The 15,208-nt window shown below is 34.4% G+C and overlaps 1 long non-coding RNA gene across 1 annotated transcript; it reads left to right on the top strand.

Moving 5' to 3' along the window:
* The first annotated feature begins 8,243 nt into the window (after positions 1-8,243).
* Positions 8,244-14,430, top strand: LOC135203265 (uncharacterized). The gene is made up of 3 exons (XR_010311887.1): positions 8,244-8,342; positions 13,736-13,840; positions 14,304-14,430. It is a non-coding gene; the product is annotated as an uncharacterized LOC135203265 (long non-coding RNA).
* Positions 14,431-15,208: the final 778 nt, after the last annotated feature.

The following is a 15,208-nucleotide window of genomic DNA, read 5'->3' as shown; positions in this document are numbered from 1 at the left end:
GCATGAACAAATTAATCAATATGCATACATAAAAATATAGAATATATTATGTATATAGAACCTTTTCAAAAGACTATGTGGTATTTTTCAGTTTACTTTTGCATAAAATAATACGAGAGAAAAGTACAACTCATGACCAATATATATTTTAGTTTAAATATATAACTTTAAAGCCTATATATAACTATGCCTTCAACAGGAAAGAATTTTAATTTGAGTTAATTTTTTATCCTATTTAGTGTGGAGAATATACATCTTTTATGCTTTTGAGTATAATTGTACGTTCCTAAGTCCTACAAATCCCAAAGATGGGCAGTTATCTGAAGCGTATACACACACACACATACACACACACACACACACACACACACACACATATATATATATATATATATATATATATATATATATATATATATATATATATATATATATGTGTGTGTGTGTGTGTGTGTGTGTGTGTGTGTGTGTGTGTGTGCGCGCGTGTGTGTGTGTAAAATTTTGTCCTTGACTCACGTGTGGCTTTTTTTTATAACTAGACATTTTAGCCCCTAATATCGCATGTATTACTGGGAAAGATTCATAATTACCCAACTGCTACAAAATCACCATTCAGTTTTCATGGTGGAGGTTGAAGGCTATCGTAATCAGGTAAGTAACTGAAATACCAAAACAAACCTATAAATTTACTCACTTTCTATATAACAACGCTTCGGACAACTGTCTATCTTCAGTTTTTGTGAGTTAAGAACATTCATTTATATCGAAAACCATAAAAATATATTTAGCACATGAAAAAAAAAAAATTAAAATTAAATTTCTTTTCAGCGGAGGGCATATTTATATATATTCTTTTAAAATATATATTGGTCACGATAGCATTTGATTTAATTTGATATCGTCTGATACAAAATGAAACTGAAAAATACCACCTGATCTTTTGAGAAGGTTCTTTAATCTTCGGAAAAATCCTATTAAGGTAACCATTGCTGATAAGGAATTTCTTAAGGAACGTTACTACTTTGTGAAAAATGAAGTATATCGATGACAACCTGCAGGCTCTAGGAAGTATGAATTGCTGATATTGTTCAGTTTGTACCTTAGATTACATTCACTGCAGATGTTTCAGCCAAGTCTTAAGAAAGCTGGTTTCCTATAGATTTCCATATCTACGTTGTAAACAGTTTCGCGTTTCGACCTGTAGATATGAAAATGGCATTAGTTTTGTCACATTTAATATTCTCCCCATATTAAGTTCAATATTTTGCATGTTTTGAATTTGAACTATTAAAGAATCTCATGGCAACCCCCCCCCCCCTCTCTCTCTCTCTTTTTTTCAATAACAAAGGTACCATCTTCGATGGAAGATGGACTTTTAACTTATAGGAAAGTTATCTAACCTTTCAGTCTCATGAAATCATAAGAATACGTTGGCCAGAGAAACTGATAACCCTAGGCTAATCTCTTTTGTTGTCTATAGTACTCATTATTATATCCTCATGTATTCTAAACAATGAGCTTTAACTTATCAATAAACTTAGATTTACTTGGTTCCTTGAAGATGTTGTGTCCATTGTACAATTTGTTTGCCACGATTTCTATGATCTCTTTTATATGACATATGCTCTCGATGTCTAAGGTTACCTGATAGTAATTCTTCTCAAGCTAAAACTGTCCATATTATAAAAAAATATATGGTAATTGTCTAGGGTATATAAATTCCTGCCCATTCCTCTATATAAGGGATCATGAATTTTTGTACGTTGCAAGTTGATACATTGATAAAAAGGAAACTGGTCCTTAAATATTTTCGGGGATATCTGTAAAACATATACGTCACCAGAAATGCAACCAGAGGCAAACAAGCGTTTATACTCTTCTTCTGTTATGTGATATATTTTCTTTTTTCTTTCACGAAGTTCAATATGGTATGAAGGACATTTTCAAAATGTGCAGGGCCATTGAAGAGACACATTGTTTTTTTTTTTAAATAAACGGTGACATCTTCCTTTTGTCTTATTTAGTAAATATGAGTTCCTATTTTTTACCTAAACTCCTCAGGATTTTTATGCCCAAGTCATCAAATATTAATATATTATGCTCTTTCTTATATTCATTAGTTACTGTAAACAAACAGGTCTTTGATATCGCTGAAAACTACAGATATTGTTGCTTAATTTATGTGACTCAAGAAATATGTGTTCTAGTTTTTACCTGAATTCCTCAGGATTTTCGTGGCATCTTGATAAAAAAAAAATAGATTTAAAAGGCGGTGAAGGTGGTGATAAGAGTGTTCAACACCCACACGCTTGAGAAGCAGCAATCAAATCTGGATACCTTTCAAGGCCAATACATCGAGATAATTACCCAAAATATCTGGTTTATCCCTCATAATTATATTGTTCAAGATTTACACCAAAACCAAGGCAAAATAACTCATTTTTGAAATAAATGAAGATATTTTTTTTTCAATCGCGCGCCTTCATCAGCAACCATTCTCTTTGAATACCTCTTTGCCCCTTTCGATTGACTTCCTTTGAAATTAACCCCCGCAGGTATGCAGTAGGGCAATTTCATTCAGACTTTGGGCGGGTCTTATATTGGAAGGAGAAAGTCGACCTTGGGCAGAGCACATGTTGTTAAGTGAAAGCTGGAATTAGAATTTCTCCAGCGGCCATAACGATCGCACATCTCCCCCTTTTGCTCTTCCTCGCCTCTGGGGACCCTCACATGTTCATTTATTGCCTAATAGTGAAGAAACTTCAGCCAACAACATGGAGAAGCTAGGATCAGTTACCATTTTTTGCCTCTTGTCTGCACTTCCTTTTCATATTTTGCTAGGGAACACCTCCCCTATTGGCTCAGCATTGCATCCATTATTTTGGTTACTGTAACACAGTCCCCCATTGCTACCATGACCTGTATGACGCTAGTAGTGATGTTAAATATTATTGTGATATTCCCATCTAGACTAGCATCTGCTACATCCGGAAGTAACATTGTTGCTTCGTGATAAGCATCTCATTAGGTAATAAAATAATGCAGTATTCTTTTCTGTATAAGCTTCCATTCATTCTATATCCTTGTGAGTGGACTTTGATGTGAAATAATGAGAGAGAATTGTGTTTAACATTCCCCATGTGTCTATCACTTTAGCACTGCTACTGGAATGAAAACTCTTTATAAATGTACATATCTCTTCTAGCTGTGAGAGGAACTTGGAACCCTTGGGAAATGACGCCAGGAATTATTGATCAATTCGCTGTATGCTAATCTTATTCTATGCCTGGATCAGTTTCCACCCAAGTGTCCCGGTTGACCTTCAATCAACCTTTTTTCATTTCTGGACCATTGCGAATCCCTATCACCCTTAAGGGGTCAATTGCTTACTCAAATAATTTACTGTAAATATACTTCAGTTAAAACTAAATCTCTAGAGTTGTATAAAATCTTTCCCTTCATTGATATCGGCCTTCAGCCATATTTTATTATGCTTCTGTTTCTAACAAAGCCTTTTAGGAGTGTCAGTAAGGTACTACATCAGTTTTCAGACACATTTGGAACTAGAAACATAACAATGGCGACCTCCCATAGAATCGCGTAAAAATCGTGAATAAATTCAATGCAATAACAGTTTCCATGCAGTAGCAATTGCTAAACTGATGCCACGAGTGTTTAACGAACCTGAATTCTTAAGTACGAATTTACTTTCTTCCGAGCATGCGACAAGATTATCCAAATCTTCCCAGCTGGTGAGGAGTTATTATTTTTCTTATTTAGTATTATTTTTATTTCACTAGGTATTATAGTTAGGGGTGAAATAAATCTGACTACCATTAGAGTACCAATATGAATTTCCTAGAGAGAGATAATTTTAACCTTATCGTTTTCTTAAGTGTTACTGCATGAAGCCCATAGGTATTTAGGGAGTGCTATAAATACAAAACAAAACCAGTGATTTTCCACTGGAACTCGTCAAATCTCGTGTCGTGAAGATTTTTGTTAGTTAGGTATGTAAAGAGAATCTGCACGTGTTGTAAAAAAAAGAAGTTAAATGATAACTATAATGTTAGCGTAAATTCAGTCAACACTTCCATCTTATGTTAAAAAGAGATAATAATATCAGGTAAATAATCTATTGACTTGTATAAATAAAGGGCAGCTACCAAGCACGTGTGTTGTTTTTTTCTGTCTGTGTAAGTACTCGCATTGTCTCGTTCATTGTCCAGTGAGAGCCAGACCCTTCCCCGTCCCAAGGCCTGATCATTTGGCTTAAGTGGTGAGAAAAACTTCATACTCAAGGGTATAATGGAGCTTTGCCTTTTGCTATATCAGCATCTCAGGCAATTCCGTGAAGTTTGTGTAACACATTTGTGCTACTGGACAGATATTTTTTTTTTATTTGTTTGGATCTTTCCATCTTCCCTTAATCATTATTGTTTCCGATGCTAGCTTTAACATAACACAATAAGGCTTTCTAAGCATTTCAAACGTGCGTCGAAGGGTAAGACAAGACCAAGGATTTGTCTTGGTAAATTGTTTTTTTTTTTCTCCTCCTCGAGTTAGATAAAATCTGATATACATTTTTATTTGTCAATTGCAATTTACCACGCCAATTCGCGTTGAGTTTTTCACGCCTACGTGAGATTAATTTACATTCCAGTTTAACTGTTATTTATTGGAATCTAACTGCGGTTTAACACAGTATCAGCGTTGAGTTTTCCGTCTTACGTGTCATTCATATATAGCCTAGTTGAGCTGTTATTTACAAGGAACCTACTGCTATTTACCACTGCCTTTGCATGAGTTTCTGTACTTGAGTGAGGCCATTTACAATTCGTTCAACTGATATTTCCTTGTCACCTGTGTGAGTTTTCCAAACATTGTGGAAAATATTTTCAGCCGTTATGACTGTTGTCTCATCTGCTTATGCGCATGTTCCAGCTATAGGGAGGGATCTTTTTTATTTCCCTGGTATAGCATTGAGTTATTCCACATACCCGTGGCAATATTTGCAGTTTTGTGACCGTCATTATCTTATTATTCCAGGCCAGCGCCTGTGTGCATATACCCAGATCCCCACATTCTCACCTCCACAGCATGGGAACCCTCATTAGGACATAGGATGATTGTGAGCCCAAGACCTGGCTTGATCATGTTGAGGTGTTCGTGAACTTCAATCCTACCCTTCAGGAAGTGGCCCTCCTACTTGGCAAGCAGTCTTGCTGGCAAAGGATGTACTGTGTTCCAAGCCCTACCTCTCAAGAAGCGACAAGACCTTACCCTCGTCCGAGAGACAGTCTTTGGGGATTACATGCTGACACCAGACCTGTGAAGGTAGAAGTGGATGAGCATGAGCAAGGAGGCTAACGAAACCTAGATAGAGTGTGTAGTCAAGAAGACACCAACACTCCAGAGGTGGACAAAGGCCTCCAACACAACATTCATTGAGGTCTTAGAACTCTTACAATTTGAGGGCTTCTTGTTCTAGGTTCCCCCTGATCTTGGCCCCCACTTGGTGGACAAGGCCTCTAAAACCATTTTGGAGTGGTGTAAATGGGCAGACACCTACAACACTAACCATCCGCTGCAGAGTTCATTAAAGAAGATTCACCACACTCTCCTTCGTCCCTCCCGCTGCCAGTTCTCAGCTACACTGCGCCCTAATAACCCTCCACAGAAGCCTATGTGTGGGCGTTGCAATAAACAATGGTACTCCATGGAGCAGTGCCTCTCTAAAGTGGATCCTCATTAGCAAGCTCCTGCTACACTTCAGAATGGGACTCCCCAACATAATAAGAATAACAACCATCGGAATCGAAACAACAGGCCCAAGACCGATTTCAGCAAAAGTTTCTGTGATTCGTTCAAAGTGCATAGGCACACCGCTCCATGGTCAGGATGCTCTGAGAAAGCTGTGGTTACTGCCATTATAAAGGGCAGTGACAAATCCTTCAGCTCTAGGCCTCTCCAGCTCAGGGCCCTATATTTGTGGCACCTCCCAGAGGTCGCTATCCTACCCACCAGGTCCTAGCCTTCGATCACACATCATTGGAGAGGATAAAATTCCTTACAGAGCTCGGGTTGATAGGCCTCAATTCCTCACAATGGGGAGCCTTAACCATGTTAAAATGTTTTTGCTTACTGTCTGGTTGAGAGTCACATGACTTCACTGCTCTAGGGTAAGTGCTACGGCAGTATCTACTTATATTCCAAGAGGTTATGATGTTCAGCTAGGACAAGATTTTAAGTCTTCTACCTTTTTACAGTCTCAGGGCCCCCACCTTTACATAGCTCCAGACCAATTGTATATCCTCCAAGATCTACCTCAACACAGCCAGGTCCACTTGAATGTACCAGGCAGTGCCATGCTTCATTCATCATTGACACTGAGCCGTTCGAATTCTCTCACTATGCCAGGAACAGCCTCAGTGCCAGTGCCAAGGCAATACTCGAGTTTCCCTTGCAGAGTTCTCAGTCCAAGTCGCCTTTCTTCCTCTGCCTTATCACCACTACCAAGGTCAGCAGTCGAGGAAGAGCTGATTCCAATAGGAATCCTCTAGGATACACAATTGTGCAGCTTCACAACCATCCCGGAGTCAGTCAACACAACTTGTGAGCCTATCACGAACATCAATATCTCATCCTCTCCCCCTCCGTCAGCAGCTAGCCAGTTCTGGAGTAACGACTCTGCCGAATCCATTTTGGCCGAAGAACTCAAGGAACTGAGTCAAGAAACGTTAGGCACGGGGATGAGTCCCAGGGCCCCAGTGCTCGCAGCAAATTAATTTTACTTTAGAAAGAGAGGCTCATAATCAGTTACCCTTATTAGACGTTTTATTTTCAAGGTATGGAAATCGTTTTGATACCCTCCTGCTGGGCTTCTTTTCATAAAGAAGTTGAACTTTTATACGAATACTTTTCAAATATGCTTACCCCAAATGTGATTCGGGGATCTATGTCGGATCGACTAAACAATTGCTGAAGGTCAGAGCCGATTATCATAAAGTTATCAGTCATCGACAGGTTGAAGGCTGTCTAATCACCATTTTTTTTATATCAGAAATCATTCTTACGAACTGCCTATTCTTGAATCTCTCTTTATTAAGCAGTTAGCCCCCAAATTGAACTCGCACACTTCCTCTGTTCAACTGTACTTGGTCTAAATAATTTGTGCTTTTTTTTTTTTTTTTTTTTTTTTTTTTTAGTCAACGTACTTTATCACCCAATATGCAACTGTTCGTATGATAGGGACTTTTTTTTAACTCTCCTGTTTGTGTAAATACTACTTAAGTTTTAACGGTAATTTAAATTTATTTTTTTTATTTTTGTTGCTGTAAGTAGTTGTTTTTCATGCACTTTAATTTATTTTTAATTGTTCTTTTGTAGCCTTGAAGATATAAAATGATGTTATGAAACGTGTTGGGGAACAAATATTATCTTAATTGATAACTGGCTGTTTACTTGTCACCTATCTATCTATCTATCTGTCTATCTATCTATCTATCTATCTATCTAGCTATCTTATCTATCTATCTTCCTTCTATCGATCTATCTAATCTATATATATATATATATATATAATTATATCTAATTATATATATATATATAATATATATATATATAATATATATATTATATATATATATATATTAATAATAGATATATCCATATATTATTAATATATTTATATATCTATATATATATATATATAATATATATTATCTAATATATAGATTGTATACTAGATATATATATATATGTATATATATTATATATATATAATATATATATATATATATATATATATAGTCTATAATTGTAATATCTATATATATCTAATAATATATATATATATAATATATATTATAATATATATATATATATATCATATATAATGTTAGATATATATATAAATATATTATATATATTAATAATATAATATTAATATATTAAGACTTATATATTATATATTCTATTATATAATATTATATTATATTATATATATATATATATCTATATAATATTATACATTAATATAGATATATATGTGTGTGTGTGTGTGTGTGTGTGTGTGTATGTGTGTGTGTGTGTGTGTTGTGTATTTATTTTCGGCTAAACCAGATGTTTAGGGTAATTATATGGATGTTTTGCCCTTGAAAGATTCCCAACTTTGATTGGTGCTTTTTAAGCGGTTGGGTGTTGAATAGGCGGAGTCACATACCATCACCTGCATTGCCTTCAGAACCTACAGTGAATATATACCCAGTGAATGGGAAGCGCCAGTTAACCTGTAGGTGCCGAGTGTAGACTTCACGCGCATCGTCTATTACAGCTGCTAAGTAAGTGAAAATATGTCCCTGGTTGTTATGAGTACCGAAGGCAGAATGGGGTCAAATTAGTCTATGTCTCTCCATCCCGTTTGAGATCACATAACATAAGCAGATTTTGCGTCAATTTTCCGAGAGTAGTCGCAATTTTTTTTATTAAAATTGATCTTTGTAAAATTTAGTTCACTTTTAATATATAATATGTGTCCGGAGATATCATATTTACGGGAAATATAATAATCTTTTACATCCTTGTTAATCAATTTCATTTCTTACCTCATGAACATGGAAATTCTTTCCTATTCATGAAGCACTGTTTATCTGGAGTGTTGTTTATTGACAATGCAGTCCCTTCTATACTCTGGTATGAAAACATACTTTCGATATGGTCAACTTCCTGTTGTACAGATGCTCAAATAAGTTGTGGCAGAGTTACATAATTTTTCGTTCACCTGCCTGACGCACGATTCATGCCATATTAATCTATTTTTTTCTCTTTGAACATGCAAGAAATCTTATGTAATGATGTTCAAAACAGTTTAGAACATCATGTTATGTTATTGATGAAAACTATTTTCCATACAGCAAAATCGACGTGAACGAAACAAAGTGATAAAAAATATAAAGTCCCTACATTATCATTTCAATATTAAGTGGAAGGTAGTTGAACGATTCCATTTGTTAAATTTCACAGAAAACTTAGGAAACTCACAATATGCTATAAAAAAATGATAACCTAACAGTATGAAACATGCGACCTCACTCTGTTGCTTTCAAAGTCGTGATGTCCGCAGGAAATGCCAATGTGTCATTTATCGGTCGAAGAAACATCCCCCTATGAGCGATGGACAGTTATTGCACTGCATTCTGTGCAAGTTCCTGTTAGGGAAATATTAGGAAAGCTTAATATACAGAAGAGAATCATACAAAAATGAACCAAATTGTTTGGGGAACGGCAAAGTTTAGAAAATGGGCTTAGAAGTGGAACTGCTGAAAGCACCACGAGAGAGCAAGACAATACAGTAGTGTAAATGTTGAAGAACAACATTCATTTGTGAATTTTTAGTTCTAGCGCCTCGTCACGATAATTTTGAACCAGCAATCATGACTAGATCAACGCCTATGACTGGTGTCTGATGAATACTTTAGATGGAGAGGGAGAGATTTTTAAAAATACACTTGAAATCTTTGATAGGTGTCTTATGAATAAATCTAATGATTAAGGAAATTACCTTTGATCGATGGGAGGGAAACATATTTAATGAAGCAAGCATTTTTTTTTCTTCATAACCTAAATAATACATTTTACTGGGAGATACTTTATTCAAATTGGCCTAAATCCGCCCATCACTCCCTCAATATGGCCTCACCGCTTCTCCAACGTTTCAGGCCACTCCGACTTCGCGCTAAGAATTCCATGGCGTGAAAGCAGCACCATGGTAACGATTATTTTAAAATTCCCCTCATCGACAACCGAAACCTCAGAATGCACATGTTTATAGAACATTTTCTCCTCAAAATTACTTTTACTTTCATGTCCCAAAATATTGCTAACTTGTGTTGCACCCTGTAGGTATGATTGTTGCGGTTGTCAAAGAACAACCCCGGATTACAGCAGTAGATTTTTATTGCATAAAAAATATCTGAAATAGACTTAAATGAGAGAGTCATCTTGCATTCTCCTATCCTATCAACTACTTATAATATGCTTATGGCAGTAGTTTTACCTATACATGTGAAACTAATCCTAATTAATTTCTATATAGAAGAAATTAATAGCTACAGAAAAATTAATCCAAGAAAGCTTTTATGAAAGTAAGCCTTTTTTAATATATTCGTCAGTTTGACTCCCACAGCTTTCCTACGTGTTCTGATGAAACAGGATAATAGGCACGGAAGTAGACAAAAAAAAAATACAAAATTATTTTCGTTTGATGTTTTATTATTGCTTTTTGACTTGTGTTAAGCAATTATGAAAAGGATAAGAAAATAGGAGAACAAGGCCAATAACAAAGAATAACCGGAATAATCAAATAAAACAGATTAATATAGATTTTCTCGATTTACATATTCAGTCAAATTACGTATCCAAAGAATATACTGCTGAAAATATTACACGGAATAAAAAATGCTAGAAAGAATGAACACATTGATAGAAAGCTGAATAAATTTCCTATATATACGGTAACTAAAATCAACTTGAGTTCACAGTAAATAATTGAGCAATTGAAGGTCAAAGGCGTAAGTGGTTTTTTTTTCGCATAAATTCATTATACGGAAACGATTATTATGCAGAAAGACAAAAATATATGATTATTTTAAACACACACACACACGCACACACTCACACACACACACACACACACACACACACACACACACACATATATATATATATATATATATATATATATATATATATATATATATATATATATATATATATATATATATATATATATATATATATATTACCGAAAAGTCATAATTAAATACATAATAAAAAAAAATTAATGTTTTAGTTGGGTACTCACTCCTTATTGCTTCTCTTGGACTGCTGGGGGGGACGTATTTCTTGCTACCTGTCACAATGTTGCAAGTCCCATGTTGAAAAGCTGATGGACAGGTAGCAAGGCCAGCTCAACTACGGTGTAGCTGATGGTGGGGCGGGGTGGGGGGGCTGAGGGTGGTGATACCCCTCTGGTCCTCCTGTGGTACGCCTTGAAACGCCGCTCCTTGGTATGGACGAAGGCTTGTTTGTGCCCCACAGCTAACTGATACCTGACAGCGACTCAGATATTGTAGGGTATACACACGCATGGGTTAGAGGGTGTAAGGGTTGGTGTTTCCAATGGGACTGGGTCACTGGCGCGTTTCTTCTCACCAGCAAACGCCTTGATAAAGCGTTTGTTGTCTTTGGCCCTTTGCATCTCCTCGCCAGAATCACCACTACTCTCCTCGCCATAATTCACTAAATGGCGAATTTTCAATACTAGTTTTGGTGAACTACAAGGTTCCACTTCACTTTCAGATAAATCAGTGTCATTGAAGCCAGTGAAACTTGCTGGGAATCACAAACTCCTTCCTGCCACGTGACGCCATTGTTCTTCTGAAACAATCAATAAATTTATATAAAAAAAAACACTTGATCTTATTAATAATAAAGCAAAATCACTTGCTTACACATAAAAACGCACACACAAAAGATACTGACAAACGTCGAAAAATCGACGGGAGAGTACAAAAACGTCGGACCACCTATAGTACTTGTAATCTCTGAAGCACTTCGAGCTGAACTGATGCATTAGGCGCTTAGTAGCTAAGAATGCGCATCAGCTAGCGGAGTAGGGTTTGCGTTTTCTACGAGATTCATCATCTGTAGACCCAATGACGTCAACTACGTTTTCTATGATTGACAGGGTTTTTTTTTTTTTTTCATGAATTTGTCACGAAAATAACTCTCGGGCACGTCATCCGTGCACTTACCGAAAAAAATTTATTGACGCTCTTCACATCATTGGATCACGTTATACAGACAGTATAACGTGCTTTCATGATGGTGCCTGTGAAAGAGTACCATGTAATGTGTTATTGCAAGATTTAAGTGAACTTAAAAAATATTTATATCGGTTAGGTAAAATTATTTATTTTTTAACACATTACAATTCTTTTATGTTATGTATTTTATTTTTTTAAAGTGTTTATTTCATGTTCTGTCTGGTTAATGTTTTCTTAGTGTTTTTACATTTTGGTCACTTTTCCACAATTTTCTCTGTTTACATATTTTTGCATTCACAATTTGTTTGATTAACGTAGGTGTTTCTTACTGATTATCAGTGCATATTTGGTTTAATTTAACATTTGTGAATTAATGTGTATTTACTTGGATTTCTTTTCAACTTTCGATAGTTGCATAAGTTTGAATTTTACTTGAATAATATAGTTTCTTTATTATTTTTTTGATAACGCTGATTTAATTTATTTTGATAATTAATTATTAAACTTTGCGTTGTTTACAAGTAGTAGTGAATTTCCTTGAGGTTGTGAATTTCACTTAAAGATTTGAATTGAAAATACGTCTCTATGTATTTAGAATTTACATAACAGTGTTTCACGTATTAACCACCAGTAATAGGATTTTTTATAGGTAGAAATATGGAGTGACAATTGTGCTGTTGTTTTTCAATTTCATTGAAGATGTTTAAAGTTGTTGTTGGAGTGATGGACTTTAATCAATTTAATCTCATATATGAATACATTACACCTGTTTAATGAACTTGGTCTGATTTCTACCATAACTAGTAAGTTTTTAAGGGATCACTGTTGCCTTTAGAGTAATCAGTCGTATTTTATCTCTGATGAAGGTTCAGGTGTCTTCCTGTAGTTATGTCATCAATTATTTGCTTGATGAGAGTAGTGACCAATATGTATATATATATATATATATATATATATATATATATATATATATATATATATATATAGATGTATATATATATATATATATATATATATATATATATATATATATATATATATATATATATATATATATATATATATATATATATGTATATTGATATATAGATGTATATAGATGTATTTATTATATATATATATATATATATATATATAATATATATATAAATATATATATGTGTGTGTGTGTGTGTATGTGTGTGTGTGTGTGTGTGTGTGTGTGTGTGGGAAATAAACTATAACACCTAGCAATTAGGTATTGGTTTACTGCCTGCGAAGATGAAAATAGATCAAAAGATCATATGTAAATCGTAGATCCAGTAAAGCTTAGTGATCAACCCCAAGGAGTCCTTATTCCGACATCATTCCTTCGTACCGTTACCACAGCCAACTATCACCATTCATTCTTGATGTCCAACTTTCCATAATCCTTCTTTCAAGCAAACAAATAGAATCATAGACATGACTTACATGGCAGATGTATTCGCTGACTGCGGTTAAGATGGAAACAGTGAAATTGATTAAGCTTTAGTCTTAAAGGTTCAGAGTTGGATAAACATAATTTTTGTTTAGGCGTCTTGAGCATGATCATTAAAAAAAATAAATCGGTTACGAAGGGTGATATAGTTCTGTTGCCTCACACACACACGCACACGTATATATATATATATCATATATATATATATATATATATATATATATATATATATATATATATCTATATATATATATATATATATATATATATATATATATACATACAATATATACATACATATAATAAAAGTGAGTGTGATGGATACCTCCTCTTCCATCACTTGGTCCGACTTGAAGGAATCGATTTCGGATCTCAGCGTTTAAAAATTATCTGATTGTTTGCAAGTATTTTTCATTGATACTTGAATTGGTTTTTTCACTGATTTCAGGATGGGTCGTTCATGCAGAGTAAGTTCTGTCGCGCATCTGAAGCTTTTGATGCCTCTGATGCTCTTTGTTGGCATTTCTGAGGGATCACCACTCGATTATGAAAGGTTTGTATCAAGGTATCATTTTATTGTAAGGAAAAGTAGTGTATGATATTTTTCTTGATAAAGAAATACTGAGAATAATGTTAGATAAATCTTTATATACAAAAGGTGGACAGGCGAACCTTAATTTTTTACAGGACAGTAGATTTATGAACGAAGTTTGTGTGAATATTTTGGGGTATATTCGTAGCAAATATGTACACATGTTTACGGAAACTTTTGTCTTTTTTCTTATTTATTCCTTAATTTCTGATTTACTCTTTGTTTTGTTCTATACTGTCTACTAGAATCTGTCTAGATTTCTGTTCTTTTATTTTTCTCTTTTCTTTAACTTTTATTTCAATTTTGTTGTTCCTTTCACCCTAATATTTTCCTGATATACTCTATATGTTTATACCATCGTGTGTTTATGAACAGATGACTGGTTTTACTGTTTAGAGTAAAAAATTTTTCTTTTTATTTGCAGGTGGAAAGTTTTAGCTGTTAATCTTGAGAAGGTGAGTGGGGACGCTTATCCTCCCACCCTAAGCAAACTTGAAGATATGGAAGCGGAGGGATACTTGGTGGTCCTGTCTGCATCGAAAGACCAAAGGTGAGGAAACATTCATAAGTGACAGACGAACTTTTTTTTTTTTTTTTTTTTTTTTGTCACTGAAATCCCTTGATTTTTATCTCTATTTTCGTTAAAAAAATCAATCCTACTTCTATTCAAATTGCTCTATATTTGATCAAATTAGTTTGATACAAAATTAATTTGGAACTTCCAACAAAAAATAGAGAAATCTTGGTGCGAATATAAAGTTGTAAAATAAAAAATTTAAACTATTTTTTTTAAAAAACCACCGCAAAACTTAAGCATAAGGTGAAAAACCTCCATTTCATGAATTAGGGAAGATTCCGTCTATTGTGTGTGAAATTCTGATGTATTGGAAAAATAATGGAAAAAAAACAGTTTAAAGTGCTTTACTTGTTTTGGGATGAAGACTTGAAGAAGTGGCAGTCCAATCACAGGGCAATAAGTCACAATGTTCTTGACCAAAGTGTAACTAAACAGCTACTTTGTTGTTGCTTAGTATCTTTGGAGAAATGTGTCATCAGTCAAAGGTTGATAGTACTTTAGCAACAAATTCTTTTTTTTTTCTTTTTTTGCACTTTATTATAGGAAACAATATAGCATACTGGACTAATAAATCTGGTAATTTGATGAAGTACTTCATACTCATGTTTTCAACGAGCATTCCCATCTCTGAAAAGTAATTTGATAATTTTTTATTTTGCTTACTTTCATTTCTCATTTAAGTGGGTGCTGCCTTTAAAAACAAGATTGGAAGGAGCATATTGTATGTATAACTCAAGGATGCAGTCATAAAG

Source organism: Macrobrachium nipponense, chromosome 36 (genome assembly GCF_015104395.2).
Source record: "Macrobrachium nipponense isolate FS-2020 chromosome 36, ASM1510439v2, whole genome shotgun sequence".
Classification (NCBI taxonomy): domain Eukaryota; kingdom Metazoa; phylum Arthropoda; class Malacostraca; order Decapoda; family Palaemonidae; genus Macrobrachium; species Macrobrachium nipponense.
Note: the sequence above shows the minus strand (reverse complement) of the source record. Positions and strands in the feature narration are given on the sequence as shown.